Below are 6,000 nucleotides of genomic sequence, written 5' to 3'. Positions count from 1 at the left end.
GCCACTCCCTCATCCCTTACGCCTCAGCCTTCAGCAAAAACAAAAGAAAAGAAAAGGAAAGAAAAAGAGAAAGGGAAAAAAACAGAGAGGGGGAAGAAAGGAGAAAAGGGGGAAACGGAAATAGAGAAGAGGGAGAACGAAGGGGAGAAGAGAGCCGAGGATGGAGAGGGAGGAGAAGAGGTCGCCGCTGTCCAGCTCGCACCACCATCGTCACACACTACTGCTGCCTCGTCGCCACCGCCGCACCTTGTCGTCGTAATCAAAGCCGCCTCCGCCGTCTGTTGAAAGCATTCGCGTCGCCGCCAGAACCCTTGCCGTCGTCGTTGCCATTGGATGAAGGAGAGAGGAAAAGATGTGATGTACATAGCAGCTCACTGCCGTGCTTCATCTCCGCCGCTGCCATGGACGCCGGTGAGTTGCATGGTGTTATCGGGGTTTGATGAGGAAGATTCGTAGATTGGGTTTTCCAAAATCAAGGTTTGGAATTTGGTGAAGATTGGTTCAGTGGTTGGATTCTTGGAGTTGCTGTTCTGCCACCGCCGTTGCTGTAGCCGTGCTTCTATTGCCGGAGAACGGCGCCGTTGTCGCCAGAGAACCACCGTTGAAGTCGCTACTGTTCTGGTGAGCCTTACCCTTATTTCTGATCTCGTTGTGTATGCTTAAGTTGTTCCGTTACTATTGTGAGGGAGTGTTTATGTTGAATGAAGTTGTTATATTGTGAGTTATTCAGCTGCCGCCGGAACCCTTGTCTTCTTGGTTGGTCGTTTAGATGGTATGCAGCAATTGTGTAAGGTCTTTGGTTGTTCAAGCTATAACCTTTGCCAAATGAGTGAGAATAAACAACACTAGGAGAAGTTTGCAACCTGTCCCTAGTATTTCTTATTCACCTACTCGCCAATTCAAGACATTCACAGTAATGATGGTGGATATGGGTTCCGTGTCAAGAAGTACTGATTCCCTTGTAGATATGATGCCAGAGAAAGATGATGGTGGCCAGTTTGCAAGTGGAGGGTGGAATAGTGAGGATGGAAGGCTTAGCTGTGGGTATTCAAGCTTCAGAGGGAAGAAAGTTTCGATGGAGGATTTTTATGATATTAAAACATTAAAAATTGGTGGTCATTCAGTATGCTTACTTGGAGTATTTGATGGTCATGGTGGTTTTCGTGGTGCAGAGTATTTGAAAGTGCATCTCTTTGATAATCTCATGAAGCATCCAAAATCTTTTACTGATGCCAAATTGGCTATAAGTGAAACGTATCAAGATACTAATTCTCAATTCTGTATTTTGAAAAAGACATTTTCTGGGATGATGGCTCTACTGCTTGAACCGCTGTTTTGATTGATAACCATCTCTATGTTGCTGATGTTGGAGATTATAGGACTATAATATCGAAGGCTGGTAAGGCAATTGCTCTCTTTGAGGATCATGAGCCAAACAGAAGTGATGAACGAAAGAGGAATTGATGCGTTTAAACTAAATTGAGGTAGGGGCGTTTTCATTAAACTCATTTTTATTCTTAAGAGTTGTTATAAATAGATATTTAAGCAAATAAATATTTTTAGTGATTATGGAGTCTTATGAATTGAACTGAATTGTCTTGAATGAATGTGATTGTTTACTTGGCTGTGGCTATTTCTGAATATTGAGTTGGTATTGAGATAGTGAGTTGAAGATTAATTTGAAAATCTGATTTGAATGTTTATCAACTATAATTTGAGAATTGGAAAATGATTTGATGTTAGAGTTAATTTAGGTTTGGAAAACGGCTTGAGATTTGTGAATGACTTGGATTTGAAACCGTTGAAAAGGAGTTTGAGAAACGATTTTGTTGGGACCCGAAAAGGGTGGCAGAATCCAAGTTTTAGAGGAGATGCTGCCGAAATTTTATAAAATTAAAAGTTTCATTTGAAGTAGTTATTTTAAAAAGGTTTAATTTTAAGCATTATGTGGTTTAAGATTACTTTATTTATCAAAGAAAGAATTATGTTTTGGATTGAGATTGTTGATTAACGGAAAGAAGGATGATGATGATTGATTTGAAATATATTTTTTGAATGAATTTGGAAATGGGATATGGATTGATGAATGATGATGATATTGAGAATGGCTTAGATATTGATGAATGATGAATGAATTATTTATATGGCTTATGAATTTGAAATATCTGAGATACGAGGTTCCCTGGATTAAGTGCCGTGGCTTGCCACCACGTGTACCAGGTTGAAAATTCGATACTCTGTTGACCCTACGACGTAAGTGTGACCGGGCACTATATAAATTCCCGGGAATGTTACCCCCATTGAGCAATATTGATTATTTGAGAAAAAGCTATGCATAGACTCTTGGGGATGCACGTCGGGGGACAGTCTAAGGACAATTCAAACTTGTCGGGTTGGCTGGATAACCGACAGATGAGCCTCATCAGCCATAGGACAGGCATGCATCATATGCATTTGTATGCTTTGCTTGGGTTTGAACTTGTTTTGGTTTGCCTAATTGCTAAACTGTTCTTAACTGCTACTTGAACTATTTGCTGTAACTGCTACCTACTTGTGCTTTCCTTGTCTGTCTTGCCTGTGTTTGTCCTGGCGTGCTACATTTGAGAATGAACTTTGGTGCTGAATTAGTGACTGTGTTGTTTGATTGCGTGGTTGGTTTCTGATTGAGTTTTTCTTATAAGAAAGGAAAGGTTTCGTACTTCTGAAGGATTAAACATTGTTTCTTTGAAAAAGTTTTGAACGATTTGATATTGGTTTTAAAATATTCATAAGGCAATGATAATCGCTGAGCTTGAAAACAATTTTCTTATTAAATATCTTCTTATGACAACTTTGAAACTCCGTGGTGAGACCGTGTGGTTAGGTTCTCACCCCCTACAGCTTTACCTTTTCAGGAACCGGATGAAGAAGCATTAAGAAGAGTTATACTGCGTTTGGTTTATATGCTGTTTGTATTAACTAGATTATTTTCTTCCCTCGTCTTTGTTATTACAAGTTTGTAAGAGGGATAGGAATTGTATGTTTTATATGTATAATATATTGAATTATTATGTAAGGATTCTTGTATATGAATCTATGCTTGTTTGTATTTTTCTTAAGATAAAGTATTTATTTCTGTTTTTTCAAAGAAATCAGCGATACAGTGTCGAGTCATAGGCTCCTATTTTAATATTTAGTATGTAAAGTAGTCGTAATACTTCTTGCTATCAGAGTAGTGCAGCCGGAAGCGTGACTTCTAATAGTGAAGGTGTTACATTATGGTATCAGAGTAGTTTGTTCCTGTTAGAGCCTTGGGAATGAACTGATTATGCTTCATTGCATACTCTGAGTGTCTGTCATGTTATAGGTCTTGTCCGAATGACGAGAATTAGAGCTTTATGCACATGACTGTCTTTTGATTAACGTTGTTAGCTTACCATTGCATATCTGTTGATGTTAAGTCTGGCCAGCTTAATGTTGATGGTTTATGTGTACGGTAAAGTTAATGGGTTATCATGGACAAAGTAGAATTAATAAGCGATGCGGTTCACGGGTTCTGGGAGCGTTAGAAATTAATTTTTGAAGTTAGTTCCGTTTTGACGTATAATCTTGTTCGTGTCGTGTAGCTTAGCACACCGTTTTCTCTTTTATTGGTTATGTTGGAATTCCTTGTCTTAGATTCTTCCTTTTAGGATATGATTCGACTCTGTTCCTAACGATACTTATTTGTTCCTATATATATTTCTGCTTGATTATAATCCTGATTTTTCACTTGAAATCATTTGGAACCTTTATCCTTTATGTTGTTCATATTTCTCTCTACGAATCATGAGTTTTTCTTTTGAGTTGGTTTTGAACTTGTTTCACATGACAATGGTCCTTAATTCTTTGAAAAACGTCAGATGTTATTCCTTGATTAGTTTACACCGAAGATAGGTGCTTTAATCATGCCACATGATGCGCGTGTTACTTATTCTTCGATTTATCATCTTTTTCGCTCCTTGTTTCAATTCTTTTTGGAACCAGATTTGATTATCCATCATTGTCATTATTTATGTATTTCTTCATAAATTATGTACCCTTTTATTCGATCTTAAATTTGTTCTAGCGTAACACATAATTCTTAATACTTGAGTGATTGGAAACCGTGAGAGTTACGATTCGGAGCAAGCTAATTGTGTGATTTGGTTCTTCTACTTCGCCTTCTACAACTTATATGCCCAGGTTACAATTTTTGACCCTGTTTTCCTCTAAATGAATAAAGTACTCCCCTTGGTAAAAATTTCGAGTTTGTCTTGGTATGAGATAACAATTCTAGCAATATTCTTTCGAAGTTTTGTTTTGGAATCTTTGTTGAGAAGAGTTTTGATCTTTTTATTCTATCTGATCTTGTCTGTAACCATTCTTTGAATTCTGGATATGACTATCTCTGATCTTACATGTACTTTCCTACAAGAAATAAATAAATCCTTTATGTAGCTAAAAACATACTTGTTTTTAAAGGTACTATCTATACCCTTATTAACCATATAGGAACACTTTACATTAGATTTTTTTTTTTGAACATAATTTGATTCTCCTCCAATATTTACTCAAATTTTTATATATGTCTTTACTTGATTATGTACTCAAGATTCTTGATAAGAAATTTTTGCTTCTATTCTAGTTAATCTCTATTTGACAAACTTCATATAATTTATTTTAAATTGGATTGTTTTGACGCAATACCTTATTAAAACTTCTAATAATTATTTTGGGAAAGTGAATTCATTCCTTTATAGGGTTACAACTTGATTTTCCCTTTCGGTACGTCTTTTTGTTTTTGTACATCTTTGCTTACTTATAATTTCAAATGTTTCTCCAAGTTCTTGTGAAACACCATTTTGGTTGCTTATTATTTTCAAAATTTGCATTCCTTTGAGTAAACTTCAAACTTATTTTGGTGCAACATACCACTTTTTATAATCTCGTTCTAAGGTTTTTGTTTCGGATTCCATTGAAGAAGTTTCAATTCAGTTTTTCTTTTGCTGGATTCTATCCGTAGCCTTACTTTAAATTTCAATAAAATCATTTTGGAACTTAGCATATGTTCACTGATATGAAGCTTTAAAACTTTCCTATGCAATCGAAACCTATTTGTTCGTAATGTACCAAGTATTCTATTATTGACTAATTTACCTTGGACTTTCCCTTTTGAATAGAATTTAGTTCTACCTCTAAGATTGATGTAAATTTTTATACATATTCTTGTTTGATTATGATCTTTTAATATTTTTCAACATTCTTAGCTCAATTAATTTTCATTATTTCAAGTTTTGCACAAATCGAATTTAACTTGAATTTGTTTTAACATAACCCAATATTTACGCTTCTGTTACCTCTCTTGAAGGATATCTATTTCATATCTTTTCTTTTTAGAATGAGAAATCATACTTTTTTAGATTTTCCCATGCTTTTGAGTTTTGCAAATGATGTCGTTAGTTTAGTTATTCCTCGCTTGTGAACTTAGTGTTCCTTGATGACAAATTATCTTAGCCTAGTTTCACTAGTCTTTTTCCTTTGTATTCATTTAGTTTTATGCACTTTCTTAAGCCATAAGTAAGTCAATTGGGTTGAATTTCATGTTTCCTTTGATTCAATCAACCATGGATAAATTGATGCATTTTCATGAGTTTTTGTGCCATAATTGCTCATATGACAAGAAGAAGAACAACTCTCATGATTATGGCATAGCTTTGATACAATTGTTGATTGATGATAGGTGGAACAAAACTTGGAAGAAGGTTGCAAGAATGGGCTTGAAAAGAGGGATTCACGTTTGAGCTAACGTTTGCCTCAAACGTTAACTCAAATGTGAGAAGCAGATGAAGAACACCCTGGAGAAGAGCCAACGTTTGTGCCAACGTTTGCCTCAAACGTTGAGGCAAACGTTGGCTGAAGAAGGGGCAAGGGAAGGCAACGTTTGCACCAACGTTTGCCTCAAACGTGAGGTCAAACGTTGGCGCCAAAGAGAAGAGAAAG

General features: G+C 36.1%; 1 pseudogene; it reads left to right on the top strand.

Annotated features, from left to right (window-relative positions):
* Positions 1-769: 769 nt before the first annotated feature.
* LOC107624104 (putative protein phosphatase 2C 76 pseudogene) lies at positions 770-1,464 on the top strand (annotated as a pseudogene).
* The last annotated feature ends 4,536 nt before the right edge of the window (positions 1,465-6,000 follow it).

The sequence above is a fragment of the Arachis ipaensis genome, chromosome B10 (genome assembly GCF_059453495.1).
Source record: "Arachis ipaensis isolate K30076 ecotype BB chromosome B10, ASM5945349v1, whole genome shotgun sequence".
In the NCBI taxonomy this organism is placed as follows: domain Eukaryota; kingdom Viridiplantae; phylum Streptophyta; class Magnoliopsida; order Fabales; family Fabaceae; genus Arachis; species Arachis ipaensis.
The sequence above is the reverse complement of the archived record's forward strand: the minus strand, read 5'-3'. Positions and strand labels throughout refer to the sequence as shown.